This window comes from Phalacrocorax carbo, chromosome 8, assembly GCF_963921805.1.
Source record: "Phalacrocorax carbo chromosome 8, bPhaCar2.1, whole genome shotgun sequence".
NCBI classification, from domain to species: Eukaryota; Metazoa; Chordata; class Aves; order Suliformes; family Phalacrocoracidae; genus Phalacrocorax; species Phalacrocorax carbo.
In genome coordinates, this window is record NC_087520.1 from 45,492,922 (window position 1) to 45,505,167 (window position 12,246).

Genomic DNA, 12,246 nt, shown 5'->3' on the forward strand with positions numbered 1-12,246 from the left:
TACAAAAGACGGCTCTTCCCACTGCCTTTGAAGGAGAAGAGGAGAAACAAAGGCAGGGAAATTATTTTTTATAAGAAAGCGTGTCCGCCAAGAGCTCGTCAAAAAAAAGATCCACTCTTTGTTTTGGCGTTTGCTTAACCAGTTGATAAGGAGTGACCTGCTTTCCCCCGCTGCCCGCGCAACCTGGCTGGGGGGGCGCGGGCAGGCCCCCCTTTACCTCCTTCCTCGCCTCCAGCTCCCATTGTCTGCCTCACCACCGCCGCAGCCCCTCCGCTGCCAAATACAAACCCGCCCGCAAACGCCGCTCCCGCGCTCGCTCGTGTCGCCCTGGCATCGGAGCAGCGCGCTCCGTGCCGCTCTCCCCTGTGATGGAGCATCCCGGCGTTTCCGAGAGACACCGCCTATTTCAGGGGTTTATAACTTCTCCATAAAAACGTACTCTGGGATGAAAGAGGACTCGCGGCGGGTCAGCTTAGGAGCAAATTTGCTTTTGCCAATTGCAAAAATAAATTTGCCCCTTCCTTAAATACCCTGCGTGCGGAGAAATGCTCAGCAAAGTGCCTCTCTTTCCCCATCCCCTCGTTAAAAATCATGTGGTGAGGTGTACAGTGGGATGCAGCAATCAGTCAGCAACCTGATCCGAGACCTTGCGCCGGGAAGCAACGAAGCCCTTAATCATTCACGGCAATGATACGTTTGTGAAAAAGCGCCACGCGTACGCACCGCATATTTTCAGCAAACATCTAATGCGAGGTGGTTGAAAAAGCGGACGCGATGCGCGCAGCGATGGCGCGTTTGGTGCAAGGGATTTTCCTCCTCCTCGGAGCCCAGCGGCCGGTTGGCAGCCTGTCCGCGCCACCCCGGCGCGCAGAAGCCGTGTCTCTTTAGAACAACAGGCCGGCGCTGCCGGACACCCCGTCCCGGAACACGGGGCGCCACGTTTGTGACATTTGCACGGGGGATACACATTTCCGACTACTTTGTCCCCTTTTCCCCTACGGTGACGGGAGCTGCGGGAGAGCAAAATCAATCCGCGCCCAGACGCACCCTGAACACCACGAAGGTTGCGATGAAATGGCGCGAGCCGGTACCGCGTGGCTGAGGCTGAGCCTGGCCACCCCGCGGCCGCGCGCGCCCCAGCCCTCCCCGCGTGCCGGGGAGCCACCGGGCACGTTCGCGCTGGACTTCGCACGTTAGCTCAGGGTGCCGCGGCGTTTATTCGCGTCAGAGGCTGGACCGCGACGGGTTTTGGCGAAAACCCTAATTAGCGACGGGTGCGCCGCGTGTATATGCGCGCCGGCGTTCTGCGTGGGATATTAAAATACATATACGCAGACTGGCTTTTGGTTCCCTTTTGTAAGGCATTAAGCTGTGACCCTCCCCTCCTCTCTTCCCTCCCCCTGTAGCCCTAGACTTCCCCGTGCCCTGACTGCGAGCTTAACATGGAGTTGTCTTGTTCATTTTTTTTATAAACCCAGTCACAACACGGAAAGAGGAGGAGGAGGAGGAGGAGGAGGAGGAAGAGCGAGAAGGAGAGAACTAAAAAAAAAAGACCCTGAAGGATGGTTCTCAAAAAAATTCTGGCGGCACCACGGGGGACTCCTCGGAGCGCGGGCGCCAGCCGGGAGGTAAGGGCTCCGCGCCGCCCCCGCTCCCGCGCCTCGCTTTTGGGTTATAAAGCGCCGGTTCCCGGCGGCGCGGGGCGGGCGGGCGCGTGGGTGGGTGCGTGGGTGGGTGGGGAAGACACCGCCGCGCTCCGCCGCTTAAGGCGAGCGGGCGGCGGCGCTGATGTGAATATGCAAATGGGCGGCGGGGCCGCGCCGCCGCGCGTGCACGCGCGCCGCCCGCCCTGCCGCGCGCGCCGGTGCGGGGCTGCGCGCGGGGCCGCTCCCGCCGCTCCCGGTCCCGCCGCGCCCCGCATGTGCCGCGGGCGGAGGTGCGAGGGCCGGAGCGGCCGCGGGGGGGGGGGGGGGGGGGGGGGGTGGCGTCCCGGCGCTGCCCCGCACGGGCGGTGCGTGTCGGGGGCGAGCGGGCCGCGGCTGCCCGTCGCGGTGCGGGCGCGGGTTGCGCCGATCGTGCTTCTCGTCAGTGCGAAATGTCAACCTCCGCGTGCCCCGCGCCGGGCGTGCTGCGGGGGTCCCCCCCGCGCCGGCGGAACTTCGGTTTGACGAGAAAGGCGGCGTGCGGGATTCGGAAAGTCATTAATCGCGGAGCTGCGAGCGGTCGGGTTACGACGGCTTCTGACGCGGTCCCGTGTTCACTGCGAGCGTACGCCGGGGCGGGCGAGAAGACGGGGAAGGCGCTTTTGTTACGGAAGGAAAACCTTTTATTGGAGGGATGTTTTAGAAATTTACAGTCAATGAAATTTAATTTTATCCTTTGCCTTCGCTTTATCCGCGTTTTAATAAAACAGCCGTAAAGAATAAAAGTACCACCGCGATTGCTGAACAAAGCAGGTCTCGGGCGCTCGGTCGCGGCGCTGAATGGGGTTTGAAAATCGTGCCTGCGCTCTGTGATCCCCGCGCGTGCTCCAGGCAGCACCCTCGGCGTGTGCCCAAAGGGGCCGGCCGGGGGAGACCTCGCAGGGGACGCTACGTGCCAATTAGTGGCAAGATGAATATTTCATGTTCAGCAGACGCAAACTTTCTGCTAATTTTTCCCCCCCCTGTGTTTGCCTACCTGGTAACTTGGGCATCCCCGGTAAGGTCTCGCGTTCGTACGCAGTTATTCTGGGGAGAGAGACAATTGCCGGAGCAGCTCAGTGCCGCTGGCGACGCCTGCCAGCCCCCCGACGCGGAAATGACCCCTTGCAAGTCTGCGGAGCATCGCTAACGTTAATTCACCGGGGGGGGGGGGGGAATGGAGGGCAGCTCTATTAGTTTTTCTAGGTATTACCAGGGACTTTAAAATAATATACTAATGGGATAACTGTATTCGCTAGATTAATGAATAAATAGAAACCCCCTAATTCTTGCGAGGGGTGGGGCTGGAGGAAGCGGATGAAAGTGGCTCGCGGTTAACTGAATAAAAATCCTGCGCTGAAATTGCCTGATTGATCATACTGTAGGGCACGAAGAGACAGCGCGGCAGGTGAAAGGAGAGTAGGGAAAAGGCAGGAGCGTCGAGAGAAGTGCAGCGTAACACCCCCAGAGCCACAGGCGGGATAAACCCACCTGCCTGCGGGCCCAGGTGTCCAAAACAGCGTCACCACCTCCCTCGTCTCTCTGCCACCGAAACGCCACGCTCGCCGCCGGTTCCCAGATATCCCAGCCTGTAAACGTTGGCTTGTCAGCTCGTGGTTTGTGTCTCCGAGCGTTCCCGGAGCCAAGCAGGGGCGCAGGCCAGTCCCGAGGGGCGCAGCGGGGGCAGCTCCGGCGCGGGCCTCGTGCTGCGGGGCGCCGCGTCCGGGGCCGCCGTCGATCCTCGGGTGAGGGGAGAGCACCAGCGGCGTCGCACCGCTTGGGACAGACTGACGAGATGGCGGCGTGTGGGCCACCGTTTCGGAGGTGCTGCGGGCGCGTGGGGCCCCGGCCGTCGCCCCCGAGCACCTGCGCCGGGTGCTCCCCGCGCACCTGCAGCACGGGGCGCGCGCGCACGGCTTTCCCCGCGCCTCGCTCCTCTGTGCCAATAAAGAAGAAAGGCAGGGATGAGGATTGTTGCTATTGATCTGCCCAAGGGGATCATTAGGCATCAGTATCAATCTACAAATCAGTGGGCCTGTGTTACTTGCTTGGGCAGTCATTGCCAATTTGTTCCTATTAGATGGCCGAGCCCGGAGGTGTTTGATGAGCAGATTGGGTCTTTATCTCGGCGCTGGAGAGCAGGCAGGCTCGTGGGGAGACGCTGGAGCTTTACAGGATTTATGGTGTTTGTTTGTTTTCTTTTGCTGAAATCCGGCTGCCTTTTTACTGCTCTGTAAAGAATTTTGCATGAGCTGAATGTGTTTCTGCTTTATATATGGTTTTTTTTTCGCATCATCGTATTAAACATATTGAGAGTTAAGGAGAAACTATTTTAAAATAATCCCCTCTCTTTTATTCGGTGTGTTTACCAGCAGCGCTCCCCATAAAAATACATATTCATGCCAGATTCTTTTGTTATCCTTTCCAGGTCAGACCGAACATTAGGAACGCAAACAATTTTTCTTTTGCTATCCCAGCGCCCGTTCCTAGGGATTTATGTAGCTGCTGGTGGCGAGGTGACCGTTCTCGCAGTGTTTCCCTCTGCGATTTAATTAAACAAGCCAAAAATTAAAGCCGGCAGACAATATTTTATTTGAAAGCGTTACTTACCTTTTTGTTCTGAAACGGTAGCCCTGGCTTTTTGTAGGTGCCCGCTGGGTAGCAGCCCCGTTCTGGGGGCGGCCGCGCGGCGTCTCGCAGAACAGGCTGCCTCATCTGCATATTTTCTTGTTTTGTGTTTGTTAGGACTGTGCAAAACGAACGAACAACAAAATTAGGCGCTCGTAAGGGGATGTAAATTCATGGCGAAGGACGGATTGAAGCAGTTCACACGAGTGATCTGATCCGACATCAGTGCCTTGTTATTTAATGCAAACCTTGATTTTCAGCTGTTTGGTCTCGCTGCTGACACAGGAGCATCGTGCAGCTCGAACATCTGTCCAGCCGTTAAAGACCCTATTGATGCTTGGTTATTGGATTTCTAATTTTCAGGTTTTGTCAGGGGGTTTAACAGACTATATGAGTGCTTATAATTTCTAATGAGTTTAATCTGTAATTTGTGCCCATTACCTGCGACTGTCAAATCCCTTTCCCAGTACTCGGTCTGTGAAAATTCAAAATAAAGAAATGCGGGTTTCTAAAGAACCTAAAATATTTGTCATATCTTTTATATACAAATATACGTGCGGCAAACAGAACTATACCTTCTTATTCTGTTTGAAGATCAAGACCGATTCTAATCCTGCGTATCTGCTGCAATCACAATATATTACCCAAAGCCAAGTTTCTTTGAGGACTTTTGGGAGAGATGTCATTATTTCAGTGCAGATAAAATAGCGCATGTTTTAGGACACTGCAAGGCTGATTATTGCTGCCTGATTAGTATTTGATCAAATTCTTTTTTCTTTTTTTTTTCTCGTCCCTGAGACGATTCAGCTCCTCCACATCCAGAGGCGAATTCGCCTCATTCTGTCTGACAAGTGTTTTGTTGTGGAGCAGTCGATCATATCTGTGTAAACACACATCTGCTGGCGACGGGCTCGGAAGCAGAACACTCTTAATTTACCATAAACTTCATATAACTCATTAGCTTTCATCTTGGCGTTGCACGTATAGAAATGAATTTGGAGGGTCCTCAGAGAGGCTTTTTTCTGCGGAGTTTGCTGTACAAATATTTATGGACCTTTTCCTTTGTAGTACAGATTCCAGTGGAACTCGCTATCACGCGATTAACGGCAGATTGCGACTTCAGGACGAGGTTGCCAACAGCTATTGTTTATTTAGTCGCGTGGCATTTTGTGTTGAAATTTGTTTTGCTACTATTTGTAAAAATACACGACCCCCTTGGGAGGAGACATCAGGATTTTTTTTCCTGTACTCTGGTGGGGGGGGGGGGGGGGGGAAATAGGGGGGAAAAAAAGCCTCCCAGAAAAATGAAATGTAGGTATGTTTGTACGTACGAACGTAACTTTATAATCGCGGCATGTTCTGACTCTTTGCAGTGAGGGAGGCTGCTTGTGGCCCATTCAGAAAACACACATATGGAGATTTTATTGTGTTTTTTGTTTTAAAGATAATAATTTGTCTCCGGGTTCCAGTTGTTTACGTTTCTGTCCATATCTCTTTCCTCTCCCCTGTTTTATTTAGTAAGGTTTCATCTGTGAAATTTCTCCGTGAAACAATTGATACATTCTCAGCACGCTGCAGCGAGGGAAAAAAAGCCCTTAGATTAATGGTCAGTGTCTCATACACACAAATTTGTGTTACGATACTACCGAGAAGCTGCGAATTACTGACAAGATCTAGAATAATTCCTAATGCTGTCGAAGGCTTCATTTTCTCCTCCGCATGATGGATGAGGCATAAGAAGTGCTTTCTGAGATCGTTAATGTGCATCATTCTGTTAAGTGTTATTAAAGTCCGTCTGTCTTAGGCAGCAGAAACAATATCTTATCCCTTATTTTGCCTCTCTTTGCTAAACTGTAACTGCAGCCCCTGTCTTTTACTAATGTGGCCTTTTGTTGGTGCTCTTCTTTTAATGGCCAGTTTATACCACGGCATTTAGGTGGGGTTTAGGATTGTATTTTCCCTTTCAGTCAAAATATTGGCTTGCGGCATGGGAAGGAACACCTAATTTCAGGATTATACTCTCTGTAACCTGTAGATAATAACAAAGCCGCGGAGGATCCATACCAAGCGTAATATTTAAGCTTAGAAAATAGGATTGAACTTTTCTTCGGAGGCCGTGCCTGCGAGAAGGAGCCGGTCTGGCAGCGCGGCCCTGCCCGCTCCGGCTGAGCCGAGCAGGCTGCCTTCGCCCCTCGAGAGCCCTGCGCCCTCTCCTCCGCGTCCGGCTCCGGGGAGCGACGCCGGGGGTGTGAAACGGCCCCCGGGAGCGCCCGCGTCCGCGCGTCTTCCGCCGGATTAGTTGTTTAGAAATCTGGGAACTGCTGCTGGAGTGGGAGAGTAAGCGTGGTTGCTGGCTGGGAGGGAGGTTCGCGCAGAGGCAGCGTTACCGGCGACCCAATCTTGTGCTGTTTGGGCAGAAAAAGCTGCCCCGTGCCCCGGTCCCCCGGGCATCGCCCCGCTGGCTGGAGCACTGCCCGCCCTGGCCGGGGGGCAGGCCAGGTACCGATCGCAGATGGATCGTATTAAATCAAAAGTACTTTTAACCAAACAGAAGAATTCACTTTAAAGGTTTTTAACCTTTCTTAAGAGCCAATTTTTCCTTAAGCCCTGTGATAATAAAATACAGTATAATTTATAGGGCGCTCTCCATGGGTATGCATTCCTCTTTTTTTTTTTTTTTTGTTCAGTCAGATAAAACATATCCAACAACTGGGATGATAATCAAGAAAAAACAAAAAGCAACTGATCGTAAAGCCATTTAGAAATGTAACATTCCTTTTAAAAGAGATTCAGACATACTTGGAAAGCCTCACTTATATACTTTTAATAGAATTATAGAAGTGTGATGCACAGCTGGTAAAAGCTCAGTCATCCACAACACAGCTAGTTTTTGAGTATTTAATTTTATATTTGAATAATTCTCCAGATCAGGCTATAATCATGAATGTCATATAAAAAGATTTTTTTCATAAATTACATTATTTCGCAGATGTGCAAATACTTCTGTGAAAAAAATTACATTGATCAGTTTTTAATACCCCCCTGTCTCACCCTTCAGTCAAAAGAAAAAATAGCTTTTTTCCCATCTTTGTCTTCAGAAAGGTGCTAGATTGTAAACATCTGAAGGAAATGAAAGGGGGTTGGCCAGTCCACCCCAAATTCTTTCCAGATTTTCATTCCTTTCACCAGCAGCCTTCTGTTCTTAGAGGAGAGGGAGGAACGGCAGAAGAAAGAGAGAGAAGATGTCTCTGTTTCTTATTAAAATTTAAAGTGAAAAGCAGCACTGCGTTTTGCTAATTTTCCGTCGGCTGATTCGGAAGGCGTTTAGCGGGGAGAAGCGGGGTTCGGCGGCGGGCGTTGGGCAGCCCTTGCAGGCGGTTCGGCTCCGGCTCGGAGGAGAGGGTAGCAGGGCTCAGCCACCCCCGTCCTGGCTTCGCTTTGCTTGCAGAAGAAGAGCTTGCACTAATTGCAAAAACCAGAAATTTATAGAATTGGGTTTGTTTTTCTAATAAAAAAAAAAAAATCGACTCTCGTATCAGGAATAAACTTCGCAGCAGGGCCTGTGCCCTGCCCGTCGGTACCCACGCCCCGACGCCGTTGGGGGACGCCTGAAAGCCACGAGCCCGGCGCGGGACGGGGCGCTGGGTCCCCTCCGCGGGCACCGCCGCGGCCCCCGGGGCTGGCTGGGGAACAGGTGCCTGGCTCCGGCGCCGCCGGGGCGCTTTGCTTCTCATCCGGTCAAAACATTTAATTGAGGCGTAGGTAATTACGCAAAGCCTGTTATTACGTGCAGAATATCCGATTATATTGTATATTGTCGCGAATGGAAAAGTTTGCCCCAACGTTTAATTCCGGGATGACAATTAAGAGAAACGCCGATTTCCAAGCGCTCCCATCCCCAACGCTATTAAGTTACGCTTTTAAGAGAAAGGAAGGCTAAAAATAACTTTACAAAAAGTAAAACAAGGTGTTACACCCTGACTATTTGGTCTTAAATCATAGTTGCCTGCTTGTTTTTCAGGAAATTTAAGTACCAGATGCACTTGGAGAAAGCAATCTAAACATCAGAGTTTATTTTCAATACGCAAGTGGTATAAAAATATGCAAACCCTGATCACAGTGCTATGGAAACTACTCCACAAAAATGTGGAACGAAAGCTGTTACTGTAAGTGTGGTTCATGTATTGTAACAGCTGTGACAGCCTGGTGCGGCCCAACACTTGTCCGATTATAGGAAAATAGTCAAAAGGAAACTTGATTTAAATAAGATTTGTACTAATCTTCCACATTTACAAAATAACCCGGTGACAAACACTGTCCTCCCGCACGGTTCGCCCGGGTTCGGGGTTGGCGTTGGCTCGGGCGATGGACGCGCTTCTCCCCCCTCTCGCCGGATCCAAAAGCATTTTTCAGGGCTTGTGTTACAGTTATTTGCAGATTATTTTAGGTCTGTGCTCTTTTATATCCACTTAGCAACTTGCAAGGAATATTTCGGGAGCAGACCATACTTGACATGCATCCTTTTTGGGGAGCAGGAGGAATGGGTGTGGTGGATTTAAAAGCGATTATATATTTATGACGGATGGTTTTCGGTTTATGCAAGAAAGCCCATATAGACACCAGCGCAGAGACAACCGTTCCAGGAATTTGGACACGTACCGTTAGGCTCTTTCTGTTAATCAGAGGCAAGAAATATAGTGAATTTATTTTTATACGTGACCTGTGGAACAAATATGGCCAACGGATATTAAACATAATAGGTCTTAAAAGGAACAATTATATTTTCTGTTTAACTTTTCTGATTTGTTACAAGTTGTATCGATTTTCAAGGTTTTAAGAATACTGACGATTAAAATCATCCTACTGCATAAATTTTAGCTATTTACTATAGTTTATAAGTATCGTGCAATGACCTTTTTCTGGCTTCATAAAATCAGGGACTTAATATAATTTAGGATCTGAGAGTGTAAGTTCCTCGATTCATTTGTCATTTTATGCTGCAATTTGTTTAGTCTAGATCGAAGTCCTACTCCACGTTTCCTACTCGCCGTATGCGCTTTGTACGTTGGAAGCTAGAAGACCTTTGTGCCGCCTCTCTTTCTTTTCAGCTTGACCAGAAATAGCCATTATAGACTTCTCCATAAAACCCCAGACTTTATAAATAAAGGCTGTTGACTGACTCTGATGGGAGTTCCATGTGCAGAAAGAAAACGGCGTATGGCCCGTATTACTAATTTTTCAGAATTGCAAAGTGTGTTAATATATAAGACGTGTTGAATTAGTGGTAGGTTGTGACTGTATCCCAGGCAACTCCTTTATGAATGTAATTAAATATATAGTTTTAATAGCTTCGGGGGGAATTAAGTTCTGAATTGTTGTGTAAAGAATGTTTATAAATGTATATAGAGATTGTATATATAGCTGAAAGCAGAAGGCTATACAATAATTTATTTTTAAAATTCTTCTGTAGTCAGTATGAGTGATTTCAAATGGGATCCGAGAATCTCCAAGCTGAAGCTCTCATCTTCTAAGGAATTTCGGTTACCTGGAATAAAATGTTGCCTTAGAAATTATTGACGTAATAGTCCCCTTGGGAACCCCATAGCAGTCAAAGTGAAATCCAACAATAAATCCAGGGGCCACCTGGATAACTACCATTAAAGGCTTTTTTTCAGTGGAAAAAAAAAACTCTTTAAAAGCTTAATTCTTCCTAAATGTAAGGTTCAGTGATCGTGTTTCTGTATAACATCCATAGTTAGGTGTTTTACTTTACTTTGTTTAAACAACTTTTCAAAGCATCTTTGACAGCGACAATAAGACCATAAGACCGTGTTTTTTCCTCGACGCCGTCGCTAACGTACCCCTCCGTAACGACCCCTCCGATAGCGAGTCGGCGCCGGTTTCCGAGCGTCGCTAGCCTCGGCAGCACCAAGATCCCAAAAGAGTTGGCAATGGCTGTTGGAACCAAACGGCACGAGAACAGATAAAGAGCTGTGCTTTGCGGTTTTTAAATCGTTATAGATCAAACCTTGCTCACGTGCTAATCCCGCCCAGCGCCCGTGGCACGGAGACCCCCTCCCCATTGGCATCCCTCCCCGGGAAGGGCGTCCGTGTCCCGGCCGCGGCCGACACCCGGGGCAGATCGGTTGCAGCGACTGCATCCGAGCCTTGCTCCGCACGGAGAAACCCTACTGAATTGAATTTTGAGCAGAATTGGGAGGTAGAATGTGCCTGGAAAAAATGAAAAGAGCAAAACTGATAGACTGAACAGCTGGTAGACTTCGGCGCTGGGGGGCTGGTGAAAGGTGCGACCACTTAGGACCGTTATTTTGCTCGCTTGCTGCTGTAAATCAGGATTAATTTCATTGAACTCAGATGTATTGAAATGGGATAAACAAGGTAAGGAGTGGACCCCAAAGCGTGGCATTTCTGGAGAAGTTGTTTAACGACACCTGTAGGTAACCGAGAAGGAACCAGGTGGATCCTGATGGAAGGTCCTTGCGGCCGCCGGCTCAGCTCCGGTGAGGGCGGGCACCGAGTGCCGCCGGGCTCCGGCGCACGTCGAGGTCCTGCGCTCGGAATGCTGTTGCAGAATTACAAAGCAGAGGGTTATGAAAAAGCAATGGGAAGCCCTGCTTTAACCCTAAGCCCGTTGACCTGATCATCAGGGATTATTTACATACGCTTTTTTCCATTAAAAACCCAAAAGGCCTTCGGTGACCATCGTGGTCCCTAGTGTGTGTAAGGAGACCGGCGAAACAGCCCAGCTTTGAAAGGCTGACGTGGAAGTAGCAGAGAATTTCCACGTCCGTGTGACAAACTGCACGTTTTCCAGAGTGTTCCCCTGCTCCGCGGCTCATCCATTACGGGAATGAGATGTGAAAATAGTTTCTTGTTTCTGCGAGATATCAGCAGACCCCACAAGCAGCATTACTTTAAAAACGCTGGAGCTAGTTCGTATAGATTTATTCTGAATGAGTGGATATGTGTGGTCCGGCTCAGTCACAGCAAGCCCCTGTACTTTAAGGGGGGTGTGTGTGTGGTGAAACGAAGGTGCCGGAGTTACACGCCGTGGCGTGGTACCGGGGCTGGGGTGTCGGAAAGGCGGCGATGGGGCGGGCGAGGTTCGCATGGGGCTTTTTTGCTTCAAGCATACCTGAAAACAATTCGAAGCCATTAGTTTACGCGTGCAGTTAGTTTATGCGATTACATGTTTCTAATCATGTTTTTATTCTTTCCTTATTATCTCCTACTTTTCCCCTGACCTTTCGTTCTCTCTCGCGTTAAGTCACGGTGTCGGCTCTGGGGCAGGACGGGTTGCCGTCTGCTCGAGCAGCGCCCGGGCGTCACCAGCCGTTTGCGTTACAACGCAGCCGCGCAGATGTACGTACCTGTATATATGTAGGCAGAAAAACAGCAGATTGCGGTGACTCCGGTCTCTGCAGAAGCCTATTTTGTATCAAAAAGGCACTACTTGGCTTTCAGTTAAAAGTATTAAGGAAGAAACGATCATCTCGCAGACCGGTGGAAATTTGGTCACAATTTAATTCGTTATCAAAATTTTTAAAAGGAAAAAGGGGACAAGAATAAAGTGTGTTATTCTTAATTGTCGTTTATTATTAGTTAACTTTAGCTATCTACTGTGATGTTCACGTCCACGTCCAGCAGAAAGGACCACGTTTATTTATTGAAATATGAATACAAATAGATTCTATTTCAGTGTGTAGTTACATATGGACGTTTTACACATTTCCTGGTGCGGTGGTTGGAAGACAAACCTCTTTGCCAGTGTTCAGGATTTCACTGAATTGACCGTATTCTAAGTTACACTTTATATCAGTTTTGAAGTACTTTTACAGGGGTGCAATACTTACTGCATTTTTTCCTATAGGCTTCAATTTTAAACAGTCTCTATTTTTCATGTATAATGAAAGCG

The 12,246-nt window shown here is 49.4% G+C and overlaps 1 protein-coding gene across 1 annotated transcript in view; it reads left to right on the plus strand.

Moving 5' to 3' along the window:
- The first annotated feature begins 1,526 nt into the window (after positions 1–1,526).
- The window catches only part of ZFHX3 (zinc finger homeobox 3), a 534,089-nt gene continuing 523,369 nt past the window's right edge, over positions 1,527–12,246 (plus strand). The window contains exon 1 of the mRNA XM_064459844.1: positions 1,527–1,628. The gene's annotated coding sequence lies outside the window, so the exon portion shown is untranslated. The remainder of the gene's footprint in view (positions 1,629–12,246) is intronic.